At 39.9% G+C, this 27,059-nt stretch overlaps 1 long non-coding RNA gene across 1 annotated transcript; it reads left to right on the top strand.

Annotated features, from left to right (window-relative positions):
- Positions 1-21,097: 21,097 nt before the first annotated feature.
- LOC139076393 (uncharacterized) lies at positions 21,098-25,831 on the top strand. Its single transcript, XR_011527960.1, has 3 exons — positions 21,098-21,205; positions 25,428-25,544; positions 25,661-25,831. It is a non-coding gene; the product is annotated as an uncharacterized lncRNA (long non-coding RNA).
- Positions 25,832-27,059: the final 1,228 nt, after the last annotated feature.

Genomic DNA, 27,059 nt, shown 5'->3' with positions numbered 1-27,059 from the left:
TTATTTCAGACTACTCCTGGTTAATGAGAGAATAAACTGAGAGAAAAAGTAATACTCATTATGTATTCAAGCAGATACTTAAATATTTTTATGGATAAATAAATAAATAAAATATAAAATTAATATTTATCTCTAATATTAAATATAAGTCAATCGATTAAAGAATTGTTCAATAAGTGAATCAATTAAATTTATGCATAAATAACAATGAATCAAAAAAAGAATGTTACAAAAATACCATCAAGCTCTTTTAACTTTCGACTTCTAGTATTTGTCTCTATGCAAATTCCTATCATCAATTTAATCACTAATTGTTCCTGGCATAAAGTGGATATTAAGCAATGTTTGTTTTTTTGAATGAACAGGCGAATAAATGTTGTAAAAGAATTTATTCTCATCAGTTACAAAATTTAGAATAAAAAGATACTTTCACTTTCCTATAATGTCTCTCACTCATCTGTCGTTATCTGGCACTCATACTGCTTTCAATTTCTTTCTTACATTCTTCCTCTAATTATATATTCACAAAAATCTTATTTTAGATTTTCATAGTACATTATCAGTGCCTTTGCATTAAAAAAAATTTTCAAGAAATGATTAACAATTTTTAATACAAGATACCAGTTTCTCTCATACCCAGGAAAAAGATGAGACGAACGTCTCAGGATTTAGAGGAAAGAAAAGACAGATTTACTTAGGTTGGTTCCATGTATCAAACTGAGAGATGAGGCTGTCTGACCTCAGCATAGGAAAGTGGGTAGAGCAGGTGGGCTGGCAATCAAAAGAGACAAAATAGGTGCACTTGTGACTGTCCCCACCCTGGGTCTCCTTGCATAGTTTTTTCACTTGGATTAGACTGCTATAAATTTCCAGAACACCAGATACACCCAAGTTCCAATGAAGTACAAAAACATACTCCATCGCCAAACCCCAATTATTTTTCTATTATCTACCATTTGAGATTATGTTCTGTTCTTCCCTTTTCCCTCAGAGCAGATAAGCAAGAATCAGCTGTGTAGTCATTAACTAAGAAAAAGAAAATGGGATTAATGGATTGACCAGAAATGCCGCAGGGTCACAATGGACCGGTGAATAGAAGAACACTGTTTGGTATCACATGCCCAGCTCAATCAGTGACTTATGCAAGAGAGTGAGTAATCGCTTACTTCAACTTCACTGTTAGGTGAGAACAACATGTCCTTCCTTCTTCCTAGCGTGCCATGAAAACTAAAAAGATAACATCTTAAAATACCGAAATACTTGGAAAAAAATGATACCATAGTAACATGATCTTATCACCACACTCCAATATAGCATATATTTTCTTCATACACAGAACAAACAAAATTCTTCCATAACAGACACAAAAATTTGAAAAGCAAGGAATGGCAATCTGCTCTGTGAGCAAATCTTTTATCACGTGCTTTAGAGAATATAATTTCTACCCTCGCTCATACACATTTATTTGATTTCAGTAAATCTTACGCATATTCAAGTGAGAGGAAAACTTGGTCAATAACTTTAACCAAGGTTTAGAATTACGTCTTTACAAATGATGTATAAATGTTCCCTGACGATTAGAGGAAGGAGAAGAGTATAATTTTAGACTACTTTTCATTTCAATTTCATTCTGAAATTTCAAAGTCACTGATACCTTTAAAAGATGAAATTTTTTAAAAACTTACCTAGAGGACAAATATGACAGCATGGTTCTTATACCATGAGATAAAGGACGTTACTGGATAGTAGGAGTGTACATAAAAGATTGACATTTTAACTTCCAAACTACAAGTCCAGATCCATTGATCCCAATGGCAAAATTCCAGGAAGAATTCCACGCACGTATTGTAGATCGCTAAATATGCGTTTAAAGGATTCAAAACTCCCAAGTGACGGCAAAAATGCAAAAGCCCAGGTCCTCTCTCCGTACCCACTTGGCACTGTTGATACCTGCCTTTTCTTGAGATGCCCCCTCTTTCCTCTCTCGGTTTCCATGAGGCCCCTGTATATTAATTCCCTCTCCCTTTGTAACTACTCATTTTCTGTTTCTTTCAATGGAGTTATTCGCACTCTTGGCATTTCACACACCCAGAATATCTCCCTCCATCCTCTACACCAGGGTTCAGCAAGCTTTCTCTAAAGGGCCAGATAGTAAATATTTTAGACTTTGCAGGCCTTAGGGTCTCTGTCAATGTACTCAATTCCATTGTATCTTGAAAGCAGCACAGACAATACATGAGGAATGGGTATGGCTTTTTTCCAATAAAATTTTATTTATGGACATTGAAATTTAAATTTCAGGGGCCAGCCCCTCGGCCTAGTGGTTAACTTCCCACCTCCGCTTCAGCCGCCCAGGGTTCAGTTCCCTGCCACGGACCTATATCACTTGTCGGCAGCCTTGCTGAGACGATGGCCCACAAATAAAATAGAGGAAGCCTGGAACAGACGTTGACTCAGGGCAAATGTTCCTCAGGAAAAAATAAGTTAAATTTCATATAATTTTCATGAGTCACAAAATGCTCCTGTTTTTCATATTTTTTTCAACCATTTTAACACCATTCTTAGCTCACAGGTCCAGACTAAACAGGCAGTGGGCCGGGCAGTAGACTGCCAGCTCCTGATCCGCACTATGAAATCCAACCAATCTTTAAAATCTGGCTGAAATTCGACCTCCTCCTCAGAGCCTCCTTTAAGGCTCTCAGATTAAAGGGACAGCCTCTTCCTCTAAGTAAATACATCTAGTCAACCCAGCTGACAACTGTCATTATTATCTTGTCTGATTTTTTTCTATTGTTGCCTGAACCAGAAAAAGGTTTAAAGATTTTACTAGTTTTACACTTTTCACAGATATAAATCCTGTCTTCCTAAACAGACCACAAAATCCTTAACAACAGAGACAATGTCTTACATGTATTTATCCCCTGAAGTGACTTGCAGATTGTTCAATAAATGTCGATTTATGATATAATGTTAACATTAACAGTATATTTTTGGGGCCAGCCTGGTGGCACAGTGCTTAAGTTAGCACGTTCCACTTCGGTGGCCTGGGGTTCGCTGGTTCGGATCCCAGGTGCGGACCTATGCACCACTTGTCCAGCCATGCTGTGGCAGGTATCCCATATCTAAAGTAGAGGAAGATGGGCAAGGATGTTAGCTCAGGGCCAGTCTTCCTCTGCAAAAAAAGGAGGATTGGTGGCAGATGTTAGCTCAGGGCTAATCTTCCTCAAAAAAAATAAAAATAAAAAACTAACATATTTTAAAAGACTATATTGTTAAACAAATGAATGAATGCATAAGCGTCAGCTCTGTATCAGGCACTGGCTAAAAGTTTTTATATGTATTATACATTAATAATTATTTCAATTTGCCCTCACAACAGTACAGTGATGTAGGCAGTATTACTCCCATTTTACCAAAGAAGAAAATGAGACTCAAAAGCAATTGACTTTCCCACAGTCATCCAGATCTGCTAACTTCAGACCCCACGCTGCTACATTTGCTTCAGTTCTGAAGGAAGAATTTAAGTCTTTTTTCTATAAGTCTTTTTTCTATAATCATGATTATCATCATCCCTTTCAAAACCACGTAGCCATGGATGAAGAGAATAGAACCAAGAGCAAAGTTTGCAAAGTCTCGATGAGCTTATTTTATCCAGATTTCTCTACTAGAAACCACGTTCATCCTTGACTCCTCCCTGGTCTTAACCTTCAAAATGCAATCTATCTCCAATTGATATTGATTCGATCTCAGTTCTGCCCACTTAACTGTTATCCTGCTAAATCACTTCAAAATACTCGTAATTGTTCTCTCCATCTCAAGGCTTGCCTCCCTTCACTTCATTCTTCACTCTACTATCAAAGACCTTTTAAAGCACAAATTTGCTCATGTTACTCTCCTGCCTAAGCTGTTCAAAGATGTTCCTTTGCCCTTAGGAGGCATCTATACCCCTTGAAGTGGTATATAAGGCCCTCCACCATCTGAATCCTGCCTGGCCCTTGTCTCACCTCACACCACATGTGCCCCAATGCTCTGTGCACCAACTTCTTTCAGTTGTTCCATCAGGTCACGGTCTGTACTCAGCTTTGCCCTCTTGTCCTCTATGGAGATTTCTGTTGCTTTCATCAGCAAATGGAAAGAAAATGGAAGACCTGGATCACAGAGGCCCGTAACAAGGATGCAGGGTCCTGTGCTACAGGGCCCTCTGCTTAGAATTCTCTTCTCCTTTCTCTTTACTTAGTTAATCATCACTCACCCTTCGAGGCTTATCTTTTGAATAAATGTGTGAATGACATCCACCTCTCTTTGACCATAATGCCATCTTACAATGGACATTTCTTCATCTATATTGTTTTACCTTTCCACATTTCTCTATTACCTTGTTTTGCAAAGAGATCTTCTGCCTCTACACATTAAATCACCTGGTTACTAATATGATCTTCCAATTTATATGCCAACTGCTGAAGTGGCTGTTCAATGCTTTCTCCATCTGCCCGCTGTCTACATTTCAAGACAACCAGATGGTGCACATCAAAAAAAGTTCTAGAAGAAAAATTGTGTTTACATCGCCTATATACAGCATGACCGGTCTACCTACCAACTGACAATATTCTTCAACCAGAATACTCCCTTATAACTTCCCTCAATCCCCAACACCACCAACACCTCAACATCCTTCCAGGATCTTAGGATCCCAAGTCAATCAAGTAGACACAGCGATACACCACCCAATCTCCCTTCAAGGAAGGACTTGCTGCCCAGTTACAGGGGGTGTGATCAGCAGACAGACTATAGCTGTAAACTCCTCCTGCAGAGAAAGCCTTTGACTAGGTCAGCCTTTCCTATGGAAGCTCACATATGCTGACTAAGAAGGGTAGATATATAAAGATGCGGTCATTTGGGTCCAACATGGGACAACTCTGATTTACTCCAGAGCTCCCTGCTGGGTTGGCCAAGGCTTAATTGGGTCTGTATTATGGTTTGACTTCTTCCACTGCCCATTTCTGCTTTCTCCACTTTCCTTCCTCAAGTCTTAATTTCTAATAACCATCTTGCACACTAACCTTCACCTCAGAATCTGTTTCCAGAAACCCCAAGCTGCAACTTCACCTCATCAAAATGCATCATGCATGATGAGCATGGCAATTGGTTTTATGCTCCAGAAAAAAAAGGCATCCATTTAGGTGGAAGAGACCATGTGACTCTCTTTCTAACATAAACACACTGCTCATCCCTGTCAAAAGTGAAAGGATCTCTTCAGGTTACAGAGATCATCAACCAGTGAGCCTTCTCTCTCAGTCAATCCCCAGCATACTGCATTTTCATCACTCCCAACTCCACCTATGTGGCCAAGACTTTTGCAACAATCCGCCCCTCACCTGCCCAAGGACTCTCACCCACTACCACCAACCCAACGGCATCATATGCAAAACTGGCCCACTGAGAGACTGAAGGGTCCAGAACAGTGGTCAGAGTAATTTGTCTCCCAATTCATAAGGTTTGTAGGCGTGCGTAAGGCACATCCATCATGCAAACTCAGAGAAATGCAAAACTGGCTCCACAGAGAGGAAGGCTGCAAAAGAAGGACTTTTAATAGACCCACGCTATCCCTGCAAGCTCAGAGTGCTTAAAACATTAATGTTAGCCGACATTTCAGGATTCATCCAGGGAGTGTCTCATTTTCCTGTTTGACCCACAACACCACACTGGGACATGATACATGTATTAGCGCGCTAAGACTACCGTAACAAAGTACCACAAACTGGGTGGCTTAAAACAACACAAATCATTCTCTCACAGTTCTGGAGGCTAAAAGTCCAAAGTTCAGGTGTCCACAGGGCCATGCTCTCTCTCTGAAAGCTCTACGGGAAGATCCTTTCTCACTTCTTAGCTTCTGGTGGTTGCCAGCTGTCCTTGGTGTTCTTTGGCTTGCAGCTGCCTCACTCCAATCTCTGTCTCCATCATCACATGGCCTTCTTTCGTGTGTGTGTCTGTGTCTGTGTCTGTGTCTTCACGTGGCATTTTCCTCTGTGCATGTGTCTCTTCCCCTCTTTGTATAAGGACATCAGTCGTATTCGATTTAGGGCCCACCCTACTCCAGTGTGACCTCATCTTAACTTGATTATATCTGCAAAGACCTTATTTCCAAATAAGGTCACGTTCACAGGTACCAAAGGTTAGGACTTGAAGATATCTTTTGGGGAGACACAATTCAACCCGTGACAATATTCCATCAGCACAACCTTTATTTGGATACAATTTCCTTCTTTCTTGGCTACAATTCACCTATTCTCTATTTACTAATACCATTGATAAGAGACTCCAGGAACTAGACACACGCATATACACACACACACACGCTTTGGCCTCCACCTGAAAGACTGTCCTGTTAGTCCTAGAAGAAGGGAGGGGTTGATCTTAGAAAAATTCTAACATCAGTTTGACAATATTAATAACCATGTAGCCTGAAAGGGTATAGTAATCTGAAGTTTAAGAGTCATATCCATGATATTTTGTTGAAATTTATAATGCCAATACTTCCAATCCATTAAATCTATTTGCCTAAACTCGGTATAACTAAGCCAAGGAAGCTTCTTGAAAATATATCACAAAGGCTTTTTTCTTTTTTTACAAACTGTGTAAGTATTAAAGACTTCTCCCATAAATAAATCAATCTTCCGTATATAAAGATGAAACTTTATATATATTCATCGTTAAGGCTTGTATTTGAGTTGTTTTTCCAGTAGTGTGATGGATTTCCACTGATCATTCACATGGTCTTTCTTGATTGGTCTGCTCAGAGGTGTGGTCTCAGGCCATAGAATGTTACAGTGAGTACTGCTGACTGGCTTGTATATGATCTGACCTGTTGTATGCTTTCAACAGCTGAGTTATTCAGGCTTGGATTAGGTTATGTTGTCCTTAAGGTTATGTGTGAAACTGATTCTCATTTGAAAGCACTTTCAGTGTATAACACAAGTGACATATTTCCTTCAAAGCAAATCAGTGTGACATTATTATCAAGAGTTGCTTTTTGAAGCATTCCCTAGCGGTAAGTCAGGCCACTGGGTTTCTACATGCTGGTCCAAAGTTCAGACAAGCCATGACATGTTTTGCTTTACTTTAACAGAAGAACCTATCCAGTTAGCATGGGTATTCTACAACATGGGGATAAAATAACACGTTTGTTATCGTCTGGATGCAAACATTATTATTCCCCTTGAATACGTTTGCTAGAGACTTTATGTTATCTTCCCAATCTAAAATAATGGAGGTTTGTAAGATCAAGAATATCTGAGAGAATCAATTATCATTCTAATATTTACAGCAGAATTGATCAACAGTTGCCATAGACTAACAACAGTGTTTATTGTAACTCCCTGGATTTAAGTTTTCTTCAAAATCAATAACAACTAGAGATATAGATTATAGCTGGAAACCACCCATGAGGTGATATTCTGGGAAAAAATATTTATCAAAGTCATTAATTAATTATTCATGGATTATGCTTCCATTGCCTAGGTTATCATTTCACTGTTTTATCTCCAGAACAGACTGCGTGGGTATGAAACCTGGCTCTACCACTAACTACTAATATGGACCTTAGGCAATATTCTTTTTTTTTTAATTGAGGTATAATTGACACATAACATTATGTTCGTTTCAGGTATACAACATAATGATTCGATACCTGTATATGTTGTGAAATGATCACCACAATAAATCTAGTTAACATTCGTCGCCATACATAGTTACGAAATTTTCTTTTCATGTGATAAGAACTTTTAAGATCTACTCTCTTAAAAACTTTCAAATATTCAATACAGTATTATTAACGATAGTCATCCTGCTGTTCATTACATCCTCATGACTTATTTATTTCATAACTGAAAGTTTGTACCTTTCAATGTCCTTCACCAGTTTTGACCCCACTACCCTCCTCCCTGCCTCTGGCAACCACCAGTCTGTTCTCTGTATCTATGAGCTTGTGGGTTTTTTGTTTTTGTTTTTTAGATTCCATATATAAGTGAGATCATGTGGTATTTGTCTTTCTCTGACTTATTTCACTTAGCATAATCCTTGGGTAATATTCTTAGCATCTCTATGCCTCAGCTTCCTCATCTGTAAAATGGGATAATAATAGTATCTCAGAGGGTTAACTGAACATTTAAAAAGTTAATATATGTAAAAGGCTCAAATCAGTGCCTGGCAGATAGTAAGCACTCTATGTGTTAACCATCCCCAGTGAAGGCAGGTTTTTTTGTTTCGTTCACAGCTCCATAGCCAGCAATTAATTGATTTTTTTAAAACTTAATGGATATTTGACCTTTATTAAAGTTACTAGTACTTAACAGTGGATAATAATGTCCTAACAGCATAAATACATAAGATATTCAACCTTCCACATCATAGGAGGGACCTGGTTTTCACTCTAAATATTTATTTTACCGACTCTTGGATATAAGATCATAACCCACATTGTTATCCAACACAGCAGATGTACGGACAAGACTTTATGTCAGGAATTTCCACATTTTCTCCTCTTATGTCTATTTATGTATGTAGAACTGCCTTGCTCCAGAAAAGATTTCAGACATCTTCATAAATATTCTACCTTCAGTTCCATGTTTTACTTTCAACTTGCATTTTACTTTCAGTTCCACTATGTACACTTATATGATGTGGAGACATTCCTCTATGTCATAGGGAAATCTAAAACTTGTACACATCTTTTGTTTTTGCTTTTTAGAGGGCTGAGATTTGTGGAGACAAGAGAGTGAGGACATTTAATATTTAAAAACATAATGAGCAGAATACCTGGTGCCATTTGATAGGAACACATGAATCAGGAATGACATTACAAGACATATTCCTGAAGGATAGGACAGCCTTCATAGAGAGTGAGGCTATAAAAGGTAACTCTGTAAGTGGTAAAAGATAGACACAGAACTTTTTTTTTAGTTTTGTACCTATTAAGACGTGAATCAGAAAATCCACGGTACACTGAATAGCTGGTTGATATGGAAGATTCTTTCTTCAATGGTGCATGAATTTTGGAAGAGATTCCATTCTGTCTATGCTAAATCACTCCATGTTAAGTGACCTAGAACAATATAACAAAGAATGAGGTCATTTCTTCACAACATGTACAACGTAGGAAAATTCTGTGGTGTATGCTTGCTTCACACAATGTCAGAAGTTACCAAATAAATGGAAATTTAACATTACTCTGGTGATGGACTGGATTTCTCACCTTTTCCTCTGGTGTTGTGACACGGGGCGTAGACCAGCCAAGCTGCATTGTACCACCCTTCCTCCTTATTCCCCCTCGGCCCCTTGCTCAGTGGAGTGATTCCCATCCAGCTCCTCTCTTCTGACCCCCATCTCCTCCTCCCTCCTGAGCTCTGAAATGGATGACTGAGATGTTCACTAAACCGCAGACCAACTTCATTTGGCAAATACTGGTCTCAAAAGAGCCAATGGAAGACTAACAGGTGTTCATCTGTTGGAGAAAAGTAAAAATAACAATAACAAAAAAAATCACAATTTGTAGAAGCATTCTTTGTTTCAAATCTCACACAAAACTGAGAAAATATGAGGAAGAACACTAAAAAATATCTAGGCTATAATGTCAAAATGTAAAGAGAATTTATGTTCATTCTCAGTCTCAGAGGATAAACACAAAATTCTAGAGATATTTTTTATCTCATTGTGCCATATTCAAAAGCTCTTATTTTGCTACCTTTGGAAATGTTTTGTAGTGTCGTGGGGTCTTCCCTTCAGTTCTTTTTCTGTCAGGACTTTTTCATCACCAAACCCTTCTAACGTGTTTAAAATGTCCTTTTCAATGGAAAGATAGTGAAGGTTTTTTATAACAGGAGACCATTTTGGTGTTTTAGAGTTAATATCTTAGAAAGGATAACAGCAACTGTGTGGAGGGGATATTGGAAAGGGGAGAGGTCAGGAGAGAATGGACTCAAAGAGGACTCCACTGTCTCTAGCTTAGGAGCCTTGGTCCAGGGCGTCGCCATGAACTGAGATAGCGAACACAGAGGAAAGGAAATTAGGGCTAGTGTTAGAAGACAGCCTGTTCTACTTCATGAAACATTGAGTTTGAGATACCTGAAAGATTTTCTTGCAGCCACGTCCAGGGGCCTGTTGGAAATTCGGATCTGAAGTTCAGGACAAGTCTGAATATACAGAATTTGGAGCCACTCAAACATAAATTAAGTATGAACTTCACCTCTGGCAAAAATGCACTAAGCACCAAGAAGGTGACCGATGACAGATATTTGGAGAACAACGAGGAGCCCCGGAAGGACACTAAGAATGGCCAGAGATGGAAGAAAGAACAAAATTTGCCACAGAGTCCAAGTTCAGAGGCTGTTTCAGAAAGATAGTTAACACTATAGAATGCTGCAGACACCAAGTAGAAGGAAAGTTCATCAGAAGGCAATTTTGCTGTTAGGAGCTAACTGTTGACCACTGAAAAGGCAATTACAGAGATGGTGAAGTCAGAAACCAGATTATACTGCACTGAGAGATAAAGGGAAGTAAGAAAGTAAAAACAATTCAAAGGTCATTTCTAAACCCTTGTCTCAACTATTTTTTTCCCATGAGATTTATTTCACAGAGTTTGCCTTACTCTATAGAAACAGCCATCACAGTGAGATATTTAAAATATATTTATCTAGCTAGTGTGTTAAATATAAACATGGCAGGTACAAGAAATCAATATGATGGAAAAGATAAGACTGAAGGCAGGAACCTTAGGAAAACTCACATATTGTTAACATAGGCACTTAACAAAATAAGAAAGGGGCCATTAAAAAAGTCGTATTTCACCTTCATTGCCATTTATCATGTGTTTACACTCACTATATGGTTTAGCACTACATTATGTCAAGGACAGCTGAGAAAATAAACGATTCTGACCTTCACTCTTATTCACAAATTAAAAATGTCATGGAACACCATGTCATTTGATATCGTCTTGATAGGTACGTAATAAAATGCAAGCAGAACGAAACGTGAGCTTTTTTGTATGACTCTTTAGACAAATCTCCAAAAAGAGAAACCTAACTTTAAAAAGGAAGGAGGGGTAAATGGATAAATAAACTAGGGTACATCCAGATAATGGAATATTATTCAACTCTAAAAAGAAAGGACCTATCAAGCCATGAAAAGACATGAAGGGGGGCCAGCCTGGTGGTGCAGTGGTTAAGTTCGCACGCTCCCCTTCAGCGGCCTGGGGTTCGCCAATTGGGATCCCGGGTGTGGACATGGCACCGCTTGGCACACCATGCTGTGGCAGGCGTCCCACATATAAAGTAGAGGAAGATGAGCACGGATGTTAGCTCAGGGCCAGTCTTCCTCAGCAAAAAGAGGATGATTGGCAGCAGATGTTAGCTCAAGGCTAATCTTCCTCAAAAAAAAAAAAGAAAAAAAAGACATGAAGGAATCTTAAAAGCATATTACTAAGGGAAAGAAGCCAATCTGAAAAGGCTACATACTGTATGATTCCAATTATATTTTGCTGTGAACCTAAAACTGCTCAAAAAAAGTGTCTTAAAAAAAACAGGAAGGAGACGGCACCTAGAAATAAAAACCTAAGAAGATGGTTGAACTATCATATCAAAATATAATCATTCATTCAACTGATTTGTTTATAAGCAAAGATGTATCTTTGACCCTCTACTCTGTTCCAGGTATTGAGCTAATCACAATGTGTGTGGTGGGGGAGGGGGCATGAAAAATATAACAGTCTTTAACCTTAAAGTATCAGGCACTTTTCCAAGATCTATACACACATTATCTCTTTAATTCTCAAAATAACCCTATGAGGAACAGGAGCAGGCCAGGAGTTACAGGGTCTGAAGCTTATACAATTTGAGGAGCACACTTTAAGGAAAAGAATACTATTAGCCACCGCAATATAGTGCATTGTATTGACCATTTTCCCCAAAAAAGGTTACTATCTGGGCAGGAAAAGAGACTGAGTAAACAGCAAGTATGTGCTTTGAAAGAGATATTTTTTTCAACCACAAATATTTATGAGCAACAACTATGTGCAAGGCCTTGTTTTAGGTGCTTGGGATAAACAAAGATCCTTGCCCTTGCGAGGCTTCCATTTTAGCATGGGAAACAAAAAAATAAATGTGGTGAATAAATAAATTATAAAGTATGTTAGAAGTTGATAAGTGCTATTTTTAAAAAAAAGGATGGAGGGAAAGTGGAGTGGAAAACAAGTCCTAGTTTTAAGTAGCATAATCAGGGTAGGTGTCATTATAAGGTGATATTTAAGCAAAGATTTGAAGAGGCCAAATGTAACCACACAGATACCTGGGGCAGAGGGTTGCAGGCTGAGGGAACAGGTGGAGCATGTCTCACGTGTTTAAGAAACAGCAAGTAGGAGGTGAGCTGGTGAATGAGTGAGCAGAGACTAGAGGAGATAAAGCGTGAGAGATAAAGGGGTCGGGGGGAGTTATCAAACAATGGAAAGAATTTGCCTCTTACTCTGAGACAGAGAGACATTGAAAGATTTTGAGTAAAGAAGCGGCAAGATCTAACTTACAATTTTAAAATGGCATCCCAGCCACTCTGTTGAGTTTTGGGTAGCTCAGACCAGAATGATAGTAATGTAGGTGGTGAGAAATGTTCAAATCTTAGATATACTTTGAAAATAAAGCCAACAAGCTTTGTTAGAGTGTGATGATGGGGTGTGAGACAAAGAAGAGAGGATTTCAACCTAAGCCACCGAAAGGATAGAATTGCCTTTGAATGATATGGATAAGGACACAGGAGCAGGTTGGCAGGGGAGGCAGAAAATCATTCATTGTGGGGACATATACAGCTTGAGATGTCTAAAAGATATCCAAGTGGAGATATCAACTAGGAGCTTGAGTATGTGAGTCTGGAATTCAGCAGATGCCAATACTGACGGAGTATCAAGGACGAGATGAAAAGGATGCCTGCCATGGTGTACTCTGGAGAGATCAGCAAAAGCTGCCTGTAGTAGAAGATGCCCAACTTCTATTTTTATTTTTTTATTTTTTTAAATCTTTTTTTTAAAGATTTTATTTTTTTCCTTTTTCTCCCCAAAGCCCCCTGGTACATAGTTGTATATTCTTCGTTGTGGGTCCTTCTAGTTGTGGCATGTGGGACGCTGCCTCAGCATGGTTTGAGGAGCAGTGCCATGTCAGCGCCCAGGATTCGAACCAACGAAACACTGGGCCGCCTTCAGCGGAGCGCGCGAACTTAACCACTTGGCCACGGGGCCCACCCCCCAACTTCTATTTTTCACATAAAGATCTTCCAAAGAGAAGTTCCCTCATTTAAATCCTAACCCTGGAATTTTTAAGACTAGTCATTAGTAATGAGGAATATGTTAAATACAAAATGACACATTAATCAAAAATGAAAGATGTGAGTAAAGGGTGGAAACAAGAGTCCCAAGAGGATAAAAAGTGAGCTGGCTATTTTCATCCTTTACTTTGTCGTCATTTGGTCGGAAGGAGATGGACACACACATCTTTGCCAAAACAAGCTCATCTCCCACCCCAGGACTCTCCATTGCATCTCCCTCCACTCCTCATTAGCCAAGTCTTTCAGTAAAGAGGCAGAGGTTCCACAACTCAGGACTCAGGAATCCCTACCTGCTCCCTTGCAATGAAGATACATAGAACCCTGGTTAAGACAAGATACAAACTTCAAAGGCAAGAGATGTCAAACTAGTAAGTTGCAACAATGAGAACTGTAACAAATCTCCACTATAACGGAGGCTGGAAGATTGCAGGGCTCTAGCCCAACTTCTTTCATACACCCTCTCTTCCAAACCCTACACTTTCTGACAACAAATCTGAAAAATAGGCCTTGTGATATTTGTCACTCTGTCCTTTTTCCCACGTTTGCTGCATGTGATCATCCTGGTGTCTTTGGTTACTTTTGCAATATTCAGGAGACCCTCAAACAGAACACAAAAAGGCAATAAGTAGATACAGCTATAAGGAAATAGCTGTTTGTTCCTATGATTTCTTCTCTGAGACTCTAAGCAAATATCCCATTTATTCAACAAACATTTATCGACCGCTTTCTAGGTTGTGGGAACTGTGCTAGGCCCCAGGGAGAGCACTCAAAGATGAACAAGACATGTTCTTGACCCTAAGGTCCTTTTAGAGCAGAAACACTATCCTTTCTCAAGCTCTACACCTGCTGTGGTTGCCTTTTCTCAGGTCGTAAATCTTCACCCCGGCTCAGCGAGTTTCCAGGCATAAAGAAACCATGCCTGTACTAGGCCATTCTATCCACTGTAAAGCATAGGTCTCAAGTGGAGACGATTTTGCCCCCCAGGGGACATTGGGCAAGGTCTAGAAACATTTTTGCTTTTCCCAACTCGGGGAGTGGGTCGTGGGTGCTACTGGCATCTAGTAGGTAGAGTCAAGGATGCTGCTAAACATCCTGCATTGTACAGGACAGTCACTATGCCCCAAAACAAAAACTTACCCAGCCCAAAATGCCAATAGTGCTGAGATTGAGAAACCTACTTTAGACAGTCTTTATTATAGCCATTTTTTCCTTATAAAATATGCCGATTTATTCATCCATTTATTGTCTTAGCAGCAATAGCAGTAAGAAAGGTTTGTCCTGTCATTGATTAAGATGTGGAAAGTAGGAAAAAATTAAGGAAGTATATTTTCCTCCCATATCTTGCAGTAGCCAGCTGGAGGTCTTGCCGGGATCTATTTTCTTCTTTAAACAGGTCTAGAAAACCCCTGCAGCAGAAAGCAAAGGATCTGATCCAATCATTGTATGGCAAACACACATCTTTATCTTTCCCAATATTCTTTGCCATTCCCTCCAAATGTAGTATTCATTCCTGTCCTTGAGTTTCCTTTCATGTTCCACCTTTCATGTTCCTTTCACGCAAGGCAATTTCTTCTTCTGCTTGCTCATTTTCACCTCACCAAATTCATTTTCTCCCTCAAGATCTAGCTCAAATGCTGACTCATTCATTTATTCCAGCTGCTCCAGGCAGCAGTGACAAGCTACCCTTCCATCCTAACCCCCACCAAAACACACTCCTGCAGCTACTCCGCCCCTCCTTTGGTAACTAATCCCATCCTTTGGTAAAGTGTTACAGTTTTTTGTGACACCCCAACTAACTTATAAGTTCCTTGAGGTCTAATTTCTAATTCACAAGAATATGATTTTTTCTTTTAATCTCATTTGATTGAAAGTTACACAATCATAGGCACAGATGAATGAAGGAAAGTGATACTACATCTCAGAATGATTATTGCTATAAATGTGCTATCTTGGGAGAAAAAAAGAGCATTGGTCTAGAAATCTCCAAAGTCAGCCAAGGCAACTTCACATATCAAGCTCTGAAAGCGTCCTTTTTCCTTAGGAAAGACTGAAGGAAAAAAAGGAACATTCCTGCTTCTAGGCTGGTAGATAAAGGATTTTGAAAAGTTTCACTTAAAATTTCTGCAATTTAACAGATTCATTTAAGGTAGGAATGGGTTGTGAAAATCAATAGATTTTTCTGCACAGAAAAGAAAAAAACAGGTGTGGTCTGACTTTATTAAAACTAATGACTCACCAGTGTTCATACTTAGAGAAAAGCAAGACAAGACTATGTGTCACATATTTCCTTTCTATCCAGATGAGCATAGAAGCTCTTCAGCTGGGCTGAGCCAACCAAGAACATCTAAATGTTCAGCACCATCACCAGCCATTCGTTATCTTATCATTGAAAATCCAGGCCAAATGCAAAAAGACACTTCTGTTCTTCTGCCCTTGTAACATTAAGGCTCATGGGGGCAGGTATGTGGGGGACCACCAAAGAGAGAACCCCATCAAGGAGGTGGCCTTAGGACGCAGGCTGTGTTGGAGTTTAACCACACTAGGCTGGAATTGTACATCAGCTAATTCCTTGCTATGAGAACTTGAGCAAGTCATTCACCTATCTTAACCCACATTCTTGATATTTCACAGAAGCTTATCAAGGATTTAATGAGATAATGTGTGTAAAGTGCTTAACAAAATGGCCGGTATCTAATAAGTGCTCAGAAAATAGTAGAAAAGAGTAGTCTCTTCACTTTAAATGCATTTACTTTTGCCCTCAAACCTATGCCCTTCCCATAATTTGATAAATTTTCTTCAGGCTCTCCAGAAATAGAATCTCTTCCAGTTTGTTACCAACATCCTCTGTCTTTCATACTAAGGACACATTTGGCTTTCTTTTCATTGCCCATATATTTCTTAAAATACACCTTGGGAAAGATGACATGTTTAAAATGCAGTGGAGCAACCTGCTCATAAAGCTCTGAGATCTGAACAAAGTGAGAACATGACGAATGAGTATGAATTATGCACTGGATCGCACAAGAGTTCCGAAACAGGAAAACTGACTCTGCGGGTGTGGCTCTACAACCATATAATGTGGTTTACAGTTTAAAACATCGACTATAAAACACCATCTCGAAGCGAGTTTGGGTTTGGTTATAACCAAAGCAAAAGAAAGCCCACTCACACTAACAATGACCTTTACACCTGTTTGGGTTTCTTAGTAACTTATTTTAACAGATTGTCTATACAAGATGGAGTTTTATGACTGGCATCAGTCCAAAGGTGGAGAAAACGTGAACAAAGTGTGTTTAGCCGTATTTTTCAGTGCATTTAGTTCTCGTGAAATGTAACAACAGATGGATTCCTGGGGCGTGGAATTTTCCTTTTTTCTTTTTTGGGTAAAATAAGTACCCAACAAGTAGAAACTATAAAATGAACATAATTCTTCTTCCAATTTTCCCAAAAGAGAAAATAGTCTTTAAAAAGTATTCACTCCAGTTATCAAACAAAAAATAAGAGCTTCCACCAAACCATTTCCTTTCCCCCAAAAGTCCCGTTGGCTCTGCCTGCTTGTGGTTTGGACTGATGAGCCTTTCCATACAACAGGAAATATAAGACACACAAATAGAGGGCGGGACAGTAGACCACCAATCAGTAAACACGAAAAAATGGGAGAAATTAGGTTGTGTCATAGAAAAAAAGAAATCACATTGGGAGACAGGAAGCAATGACAATTTTATCCTCCTTGAGAAAGATGCATATAAATTAGCTGTGCATTATATATGGATTATTTTTGGCCCATGTGCACTACAGCAAATTAAAAATGGATTCTGGAGCTGGCCCAGTGGCAGAGTGGTTAAGTTCACATGTTCCGCTTTTGTGGCCCAGGGTTCACCTGTTCAGATCCCAAGTGCAGACCTACACACTGCTTATCAAGCCATGCTGTGCCAGGCATCCCACCTGTAAAATAGAGGAAGATGTGCATGGATGTTAGCTCAGGGCCAATCTTCCTCAGCAAAAAGAGGAGGATTGGTGGCAGATGTTAGCTCAGGGCTAATCTCCCTCAAAAAAAAAAAAATTTAAAAATGGATTCAGAAAAACATGAGAGTTGGGAGGAGGGGACAGACAGCCTTATCTGCTGTCTGTCCCCTGGATAGGAGCTCTCAAAAGCAAAAACCTCTCACTGATCCACTGCTACCTGCTAGGAAAGAGTAAATTAAGACTGAAAAAACAACTGAACTCCTTAGAAGTACTGCTTCTTTCACTAGAACCTTCCAGGGAGGAGGGGATTGTTAAGTCATTCTGTTGGTATCTTGTTTGGTTTTGCGTTTGTATGCGTCTGCACCCTCCTTTGTTTCCCCTGAAGTGGAAGTTATCAATGTATCACAGGAATGTCAAGTCTCATGAAGTTCCTATCTGCTCCGGACAAGGAAGGAGGGAGGGTATCACTCTGGTACCTGTTCTTGGAAAATTTGTGGAACAAAGAAAAAACAGAAAGGATCAGATAAATTCTGATAAGCAGAAAAGTTTTACAATGTTTATCCAAATTAAATCTCCTAACATTGAAATTTACCCGTCCTTAACCCTTCTCTAATCACATTATTGGAGGAGCACCTTCCATCCGTGGCTGCTGACGCAGGCTTCACGAAGGTGAGTTGTTTCCCTACAGCAGGCCTGCAGCACGCTAATACTGAGGCTTAAATCAGTTCTTCTAAAACCATTGGTCAAATAGAAGCCAGAGGACAGTCCTGACAGAATCAGGGACCAGAGAAGGAAACCTAAAAAGAATCAGTTTGGAAAGCTGGAGAGCCCTCAAGATTGTGAGATCCACAGAGAGGAGAGAGAGCAAGAGCTGGGAAAACCTGGGATTTCTTTTCCTTTGTTTTTTGATGGGGGACATATCTTTTTAACGCCTGTTGTCTGTGAAAGTGGCACTCTTGGCTAACTGCTCCAGAATTGCCAGGTGAGCCTTACATGCAAATGGTTTCCTCTTGGTCCCACTCCCTCCAGCGATGCCATGCTCTAGCAGGGCAGGAGGAAAGCAACCCAAGTATCGGCATGAAAATAAGACAAGCTGGCCTCCCACTTTGCTGTAACGATTTCCATATCCAGTATGACAAGTTCTCTTGGGACAGGCCTGCAACCACAGGCACATGTCTCGCCCTGTTAAGACTCAGTAACAGGTAAAGCAACCTGAACTCCCCTTAAAAGAGTCGGGCGCACAAACTGACGCCCACGCGCAAAAGCGAGGAAGCCGAAGTGGGCAAAACTTTCCACCCGTTTGCTTCCAATGCTCACATTCCTCCGGGGAAAGCGGATGGGGAGGGCAGCTCAGTGTACAGAGGCGTGCTCGAACCTTTCCATTGGCTTTTTTGTTCTCCTGCTCCATGCATACTGGCAGGAATCTGAACAAGATGGGGGTTTAAAAGCATCACTTTGGAAGCTTCCGAGAATGAAAATCTACCTCCTCTTTTAAAAAAATTCCTACTTTTCTCTTTGCTCAGGTTTCCCTTTTGTGGCACTTTCTTTCTCTCCCCTTTTTGTTAAATCCACCGTGCTCCTCACATTTGGAGGTAATCCTTGACAGATAATTCCTCCATCTCTGGTTACTTACACTGAAGGTTTCTCTTCTCTTACTGGTTGGTGAAACCGTGGTTAGTTCTGGGACATTAGCACTGCCTAGTTCTGTTTGTCACCTTTTAACTCTTGACTGAGTCATGGGGGCCAGGTGGAGGAGGGAGTCCTTTGTTAACTACACTCTCATTCATCCAGGCAACAGACTATAGAGTAGTAATTAACAGCATGGATTTAGGACACTTCACAAAATATGGATAGAATATAGTCTTGTGAGAATTAGATAAGGTAATATATGAAAAGCAGTTAGCATAGTGTCTGGCCTATGGTTAGCTGAGTAATGGTAGCCATTACCAGCATCATCAGAATCATCATTGTTATTAAGCTACACAACTTGCCAGGCCAGACAGTGGGAAATAAGGATGAATAAGGTCTACCCTTAGAGACAGGCATGTAAACAAACATAGCACCAATCTCAATCTGCCCCAGTTTTTCTGAATTCCTTATGTTCAAAAAGGTACAGGGGTTGGCCCTGTGCCCGAGTGGTTAAGTTCGCGCACTCGGCATTGGCTGCCCAGGGTTTCACAGGTTCAGATCCTGGGCACAGACATGGCACTACTCATCAAGCCATACTGAGGCGGCATCCCACATGCCACAACTAGAAGGACCCACAAGTAAAATACACAACTGTGTACTAGGGGGCTTTGGGGAGAAGAAGGAAAAGTAAAAAAAATAAATCAAAGGTGCAGAGTCCCGCCTTTGAATCAAACAATGAATTGAGACTAAATATTTTTTCACTCAACGTACTCATCAAACCTCCAAGAACTTAATCCACAAGGTTTTCTGGATGAGCCTTTGTCACTCTTTTTTATTCTTAATTTCCCTGAACTATCTGTTATTGTTTTGGTTTTCTCATGAATAGTTATTACCCATAAGAAAATGGAAAGCTGTGAAAATCCTAAGTTCTTTCTCCTGGATGCAATAAAAACATTAAAAATTAGAACAGCAGATTCAGGACCCCCTCTTCCCCTGGAGTACAAACAAACACATGCCCAATGCTGTTAAACTTAGGCAGCTTCCAAAACTCTGATGTTAATGGCCAACATTGCTGGGTCTCAGAATTGTTAATCATGTTAGCGAATGAATCATTCCCTAAAGCGATCAGGGCTGGTATTCTGACACTAATTCCCAAGATGCAGAATACAAAGCTGAATCATATCTGCTGCTTTTAGATGACTCTGGCAGTTGGGTTTAAAGTACCAAATTTTGACAAAATACTGAATGTCTCTATTCTGTGCCTTAAGCTTTATATCGCAATAACAAGGTTGTGCTTTTGTTGCAATTTAGCTGGAAACAAAAAAAAAAATCTTAAAAATTTTTCCACATCTACATGCTCCAAATTTTTGTAGAAGTCTTTATGACTGTTACTTTGATGTACATGCCAAACAGGATAAACCCATGAAAGGCAACACTGCTAATGAACACAAGGAACTTTATGTAATTGTAATAGCCAGTTTGGCTAGTTTTATGGGTGTGTGTACATTTAATTTTGAGTTGAGCAATATCCAATTTGGCAATGAGATAGAATAATATGAGTCTTTCTGCTTGTTTGTTTTAATTACTAACAACCAGAGAAAAACTATTCATGGCAGCCAAAAGAATCAAAGTCAGAAATGCACTCTACTATTTACAGACTCCCATTAATATGCCTAAAATGGATGTCACTTATTCAGGGGTTGCAAAAGTCAGGAGTGGCAGACTTGAAGCTGTGATAAGTGAGGAAAATATATATAGATAGATGTTAAGTTTTTTGAGGGATGAAACAACTTTTCTTCTAAGCTGTGAAAGAAGTCCCAAGAATAATCACTCATTCATTCGTTAATACTAATTGTACACTCACGGGCCAGGCCCTGTTCTAGGTGCTGAGGATACCAAAATAAACAAGTAAACGAAGTCCTCTCTACATAGAGTTTACATTCTAACGAGCTATATACACAATAAACAAATAGACAAACAAAAGTATAATTTTACGTAGTGCCAAGAGCCTGACAGATAGCTAGATAGCTAGTCAGAGGATGGTTCTCTGAGGAGCTGACATTTGAATTGGGATTTGAATGGCATTGGGGGGAGGAGGTATGCAGCCATTCTAGAATCTGGAAGAAGATTCCAAGCAGAGGGAACAGCAAGAGTCAAGTTCCTGAGGCAAGAATACCCCATGACTGTTCAAAACAGCAAGAACCCAGTGAGGATGGAGCGTAGTGAGCAAGGAAGACAGAGGAGGGGGGTAAGATTAGAGGTCTTGGCAGTAGGGGAAGGTGTTCATACAAGGACCTGTGGGGTGCGGAGAGGTGTTTGAATTTTAAGCTAGGTGTCATCAGAGACTTTGAAGGATTTTATGAAAGTGAGTGCAAGATCTGACTTCTGCTTTTGTGACATTACTCTAGCTGCTAAGTGCATACAGAGTCTCAAGAACAAAAGCCATAAGCCCAGTTAAGAGACTATGAAGGGAGGTGGGCAACAGATAAATGGAAGCTCAGACCCATGTGCTCCACAGGAGCAGTATAAAGGGGTCAGATCCAAGAAATTAAAGCTTGAGCCAATAAGATATATAGTAGATTAAGTTTGGGGATGACCATGTCCCTAAAACCATGTTGGCTAATGGCTGTATCTACTGTAACTAAAAAGATGCTCAAAAATATGTGTTAATTGAACAAACTGATCTGAGAGCCAGAAACATAAATCCCAGTTCCACTCATTTACCATCTATCTAACAGTTCTTTGCCTAAGTCTTACTTTCAGACATGTGGTGGTCATCAGGAAGACAATAATGAGGATTGAAAGAACTACTCTGCCACAGCCTTCAATCTGGAGTCACAAGTCAGGCAGTGACTGTAATAGCCCAGGCTGAGTTTATATGGAGGTGTGAATGACATAAAAATTGTCCTTCCTCCAGGGCCCCAATCTTTACTTAGATTTTATTTAATAAGTTCCCCCATTGCCTACTGAGTAGAGTTCACACTCCTTGGCCTGGCGTTTAAAGTCGTCTGTGATCTGTCTCCCATCCCTGTTACTTCCAAATATTCTCTTTCATATGCCCTATATTCCGAGCAAAACTAATTGCTCGTGGTTAAGCACTGCATTTTTTTTTTCTTCTTCCATATCTTTGCCCACGCTGGGAATTTCCTGCCCAACCACCTTCTATTCGTCCTTCACAAGATCCAACTCAACCTTTATAACATTTTCCTTAACAACCCCTCACTTCAAACCTCTCCATCAAGTCTGAACTCTTAAAAACTTCCACCCTAGTAGCTGTAGGACACATCTACCCATCTGCCAGTCATCTCATTATGTGTGTACTTTGAGGGCAAAGAGGAGCCTTGCACGAGTCATTGGCTAACATATGTCAAGAAAAGCCCAGATGTGCACTCTTCTCTTTTCACGCTCTCTCTGTCATAGTGCAAAGGGTTTGGATCAATGCTTCATTAAACTGCACTTCTTCATGCAAATGTTAGAATAAAACAATCTGTAAGAACAACCACAGACCAATTTTCCTAGCCTTTCTGAAGTCACGGGTCTTAGCATAAGTCTAGACTTGCAAGTTTACACCTAGTCATGTCTTCTTTCCAACACATAGACACTTTTACGATCTTTGTAAGTTACTTTACCTCACTTTTCTCATCTGTAAAAATTGCGGTAATCAGGAGCCGGCCAAGTGGTTAAGTTCGTGTGCTCTGCTTCGGCAGCCCAGGGTTTCACCAGTTTGAATCCTGGGCACGGACATGGCATTGCTCATCAGGCCATGCTGAAGTGGCATCCACATGCCACAACTAGAAGAACCCACAACCAAAAATACACAACTACATATCGGGGAGCTTTGGGGAGAAAAAGGAAAACATAAAAAATCTTAAAAAAAAAAATCAGGGTAATCATTATACCTACCTCACGGAGTTGTTTTGTGGATTAAGTTATTTAACATAGATAATAATGTCTAGCATATGTTTTTAATGTTATCTTCTACATCAGGGCTTTCTTGGAAGGGGAGGAAGCCGTGTAACTGACTACTCACACCTGTTCATACAGATGAACAGCCATCTATTTGGTAGTCAGATGTTATCCAGCCCCAGATGGAAACCACCTAAACTTAGTCTTGCATTTCTACCCTACTTTAGATCCTAGCCAGTGATGGCCTTAGACACGTTACGCAGGTCTGTGAACCAAGCTGCATTCCAACCAGCCCAAATGCCCACCCTACTTAGAGCTACTGGTATCTAAGTGAGCACTGCTAATGGGCGTCCCCAGTGACTCATAAAACAGACATACATACACAAAATCAATCAATCAATCAATCAAAGCAGGCCAAGGAAGAACAAAGGGAGAAGCTAAGGCTCTAAGGCTTCTAGAGTCAAGGGTTCAAAAGTGGCTGTGAGGCTTTTGGCTGAAGACCCATAACCAGAAGACTCCCATCCACTCAGTCTCCTTGGGGTTCTACTGCCAGCATTTCTTCCCTCCACCATCCTATTTCTATACTCTAGAATCAAAACAGTCACTATCTTCCTGCAGATGTGTTTAAGCCACAAGGTAAGAGGTATACCCCCATATATGAGTCATTTGTACTATCTTTCAACAGGCAATCCTTTTAATGGCGTCAGCCCACCCTCACTGCAGGGAATATGTATTGCTGGATTTCACTCTCTTGCTTTTGTACTTAACCTCCTCGGACTTCAGGTTCTGAGAGTTCTTTATTCTACAAACCGATTCGTAATGCCTGTCCTTCAAACCTCTCCTGTTTTGATGATGACCATGATGATGATGATGATGATGATGGTGGTGATAATGAACAGTTACCATGAGCCAGAGACTGTGCTCAGGAAATTATAACTCCTCACAACAACCCAATGAGTAAGGTATTATTATTATCCTCATTAAATACATGAGGAAACTGAGGCTTAAAGAGGTTATTTAACTTGGTGAAGTCACGTAGTTAGGGAGTAACAGCGTCAGAATTTAGCACAATCTGGCTCCAAAGCCCATAACCTTAACCACCTTCATCTACTTTCTCTCCTTTGAATGACCCATTTTTATTCACATCTTGATCCCAGCCTGCCTATTGACCCTTTAACTGTGCATGCCCCTAAGTTTGGGCACATTTGGCACCACAGTAAATTCCCTTGAATCTAACCAAAGAAGCCTACCTTCTGACTTGTCCATCAGAGAAGATGGACCACACAATAAAGCAGAATCAGAAGTTGATGTAGAATATTACTTATAGTCGTGGTACATATTTAATCCTGGGTTACGTTACATTGAAGCTTGGCTAACTCAATGCTAATGTCTAGTACAGTTCTCTTGCCCACATCTACTATAGGGGTGAAAAAGCTATATAACTCTTTCCCAGTCCCTTGTCAGACAAGAGAAAATGTATGATGCAGTTCTGACCAATGAGAAGTAGGAAGTCTACAGGTTAGGAGTGGACAAGCTTCTAAAAAACATTAATTTTCTTCAAAAAAAGAAAAGAAAATCACCAGTACTGATTTATTCCCCTTGTTGCTGCTTGGAATACAGATGAGATGCCCTGAAATAATGCAGCAATCTTGAGACGAGTCGGCATGCCAATACACTGAGGATGGTGGAGCAGAGAGTTAGGAAGAGTCTTGGACTTTGGAGACACTGTTGAACCTCTGGTCACCACTTGTGTGTTAGATAATTAAACATCTTTATTGCTTAAGCCAGTTAGTCAAGATTTGCAGCATAAAGCATTACTTACTGATAGAATAGTAACAATAAAGGGTTTGCATTACATGTTACAGATGCAATCATTCTAGTAAATGCTTTACGAGCTTCTAAATACACTAAGTTAAAGCCTCTAGGGATGATCGTATGGGTTCTGAGCTAGGAGGAACCTAACATCTTTGCTATAAAGACTCCTGTGCCATGGGAGGGCAAATCCTGGTAAGCAGTCCACACAGAAGGCAATCTGTTGAATTGTAGTTGATACGTTGAATGAAGCAAAATATAAGTTCAAACAAAAATGATCACTTCTATGAATTCAAGCCGGACAATATCATGATAGGAAAAAAAATGGCAATAGTCTCCAGGACTCAGAGTTAGAAACCTGGGTTCCGATCCCATCCTTGCTGCCTTGGGCATATCACTTAAGCTCCCTGGACCTCAGTATCCTTATGTATGACATGCGAGAAGGGACTGGATAACTTCTTGAGGCAAAAGCAGATCTGGAATACTTTAATTCTTTGGTTCTATGTATGTTCCCACTAAAGGCAAAAATATATGATCAGGGGTCAGTAAACTTTCCTTCTGCCTACAAAGAGCATGGAAATACAACCTTGTACCTCTACTTTCTAGATACTTTGAGTGCAAAGATAAATATTCCTTAGCCAGCTGTGCGGCAAGAATTACAGCAGAAGGATCTGCTGACAACATACATCATTAGCCAAAGTTCAACCAAATCATAAGACAGAATCAGTGTTTACCTCGTTTTATGTTCTTAGTGACATAGGGCAACCAAGGACTTCACTTGTTCCGTATCAAGGGACTTACAGAGAGGACTCATCTGATTGAGAGCTTACATAACTAAAATCAAATCTGCCCAAGAGCCAACTTATAGAGTGAGTGAAATTTTTCTTTGCTACTTCTGCCATGTTACCCATCCTTTTCCATTCTAGATCTATCCACCCATCCCTTGCCCTCCTAAAAATTAATTTCATCTCATTTTTTCCCTTAGGTAACTGCCTTCTGCTTTCCAAGGTGTTGTGATTAGATTACCAAATAAACTAATCCTGTGTTAATACTTCAAAATTCTAGCCTCACAGAGAATGTTAAATCAAGGGAAAAAGAATGATAGGGTTTACCTGAGTAATATATCCAAGAAAATAAAAATCCTGAAATTCTCAAACCTTGTCATTCAACTCCTCCATATTCTTTCTTCCTATGGTATGACACAAATCAACTTAATAAGTAGCTATTGAAGACCTTCTATGTTGAAAGTGGTATGCCAGACACTAAGGAGCTTGCAGATAAGTAATATGTCCTCTGCTCTCAAGAAACTTACTATTTATCATGGTAGTTACATAAATACCTTTAATACTATATGGCAGTCCAGAAAGCAATGTGGAAACATTAGGAAGAAGAAACTCATTTCAACTGAAAAGATCTGAAAAAACTTCAGGGAAGAATTAAAATCTAGATGTAGACAACGGCTCATGTTTATGTTCTATTCTGAAATATATTGTCTAGTTTCTGAAGTATCAACTTGTCCAAAACATAATTTAGATCAACTAGTAAAATACTATATTGGTATTTTGAATGAGCTGGTTAGGATCTTCAGTGCCACAGCAAGATGAACTCTTAAGGAAATAGATTCTGCCTTCCTTACAGCTTCTTTCTTGCCTTCCCCATCCCACATATTCAAGGTAAGTAAGGAGAGAGAATGTGGGACCCAAAGCTGGAGCGCCAACGACAGATACAGAGGCAGAATGTGCTTCTGCCAATCTCGGTGCCCTCCCTTCTGCCACTACCTAATCCTACCAGCAGGACAAACCTCCCAGGAACTCGGGTCCCATAAATCTCAACTGCAACAGATTCCTTCCTCCCTCAACTCACACCTCCTTCCCTCCTCCCCTCCCTTCCTAGCCATTATTCTGTCCTTTGCTTCTGACATGCTTCTTCCCAATGCCGCAGTGTGTCTGTTTTGATAAAAAAAAGAACATCATGTTATAAATGGTGCTGTCTGACGCTCAGGCAGTGAGCAGCCGAGGAACTATAAAGATCTGTTTAGAATCATGACTACTTAGCAGGCACACGGCGACTAGGACTTTATGACCATTAATTAGTTTATCCTCCCTGAATCCCTCTAAGGCATCCCTTATTATCTCCATTTGACAAATAGAGCCAAACTAAAATGCAGAGAAATTAACTAATTGACTGAGTTGCAATAAGAGGAAGAAGATGACAGCAGACTCTTAAAAGCAAGTCCTGTAATGAAACTTGAAGATTCTGAATACATGCCTGGCTTTCTGCAACATATTAGTATCCAAGCTTTTTGAATCCCAAAGGAGATTCTTGAAGGTTCTCTAATTTACCCACCTCCATTTTCCACATCAGAAAATTAGGGCCGACTGAAA

The sequence above is a fragment of the Equus przewalskii genome, chromosome 16, assembly GCF_037783145.1.
Source record: "Equus przewalskii isolate Varuska chromosome 16, EquPr2, whole genome shotgun sequence".
NCBI lineage: Eukaryota > Metazoa > Chordata > Mammalia > Perissodactyla > Equidae > Equus > Equus przewalskii.
The sequence above is the reverse complement of the archived record's forward strand: the minus strand, read 5'-3'. Positions and strand labels throughout refer to the sequence as shown.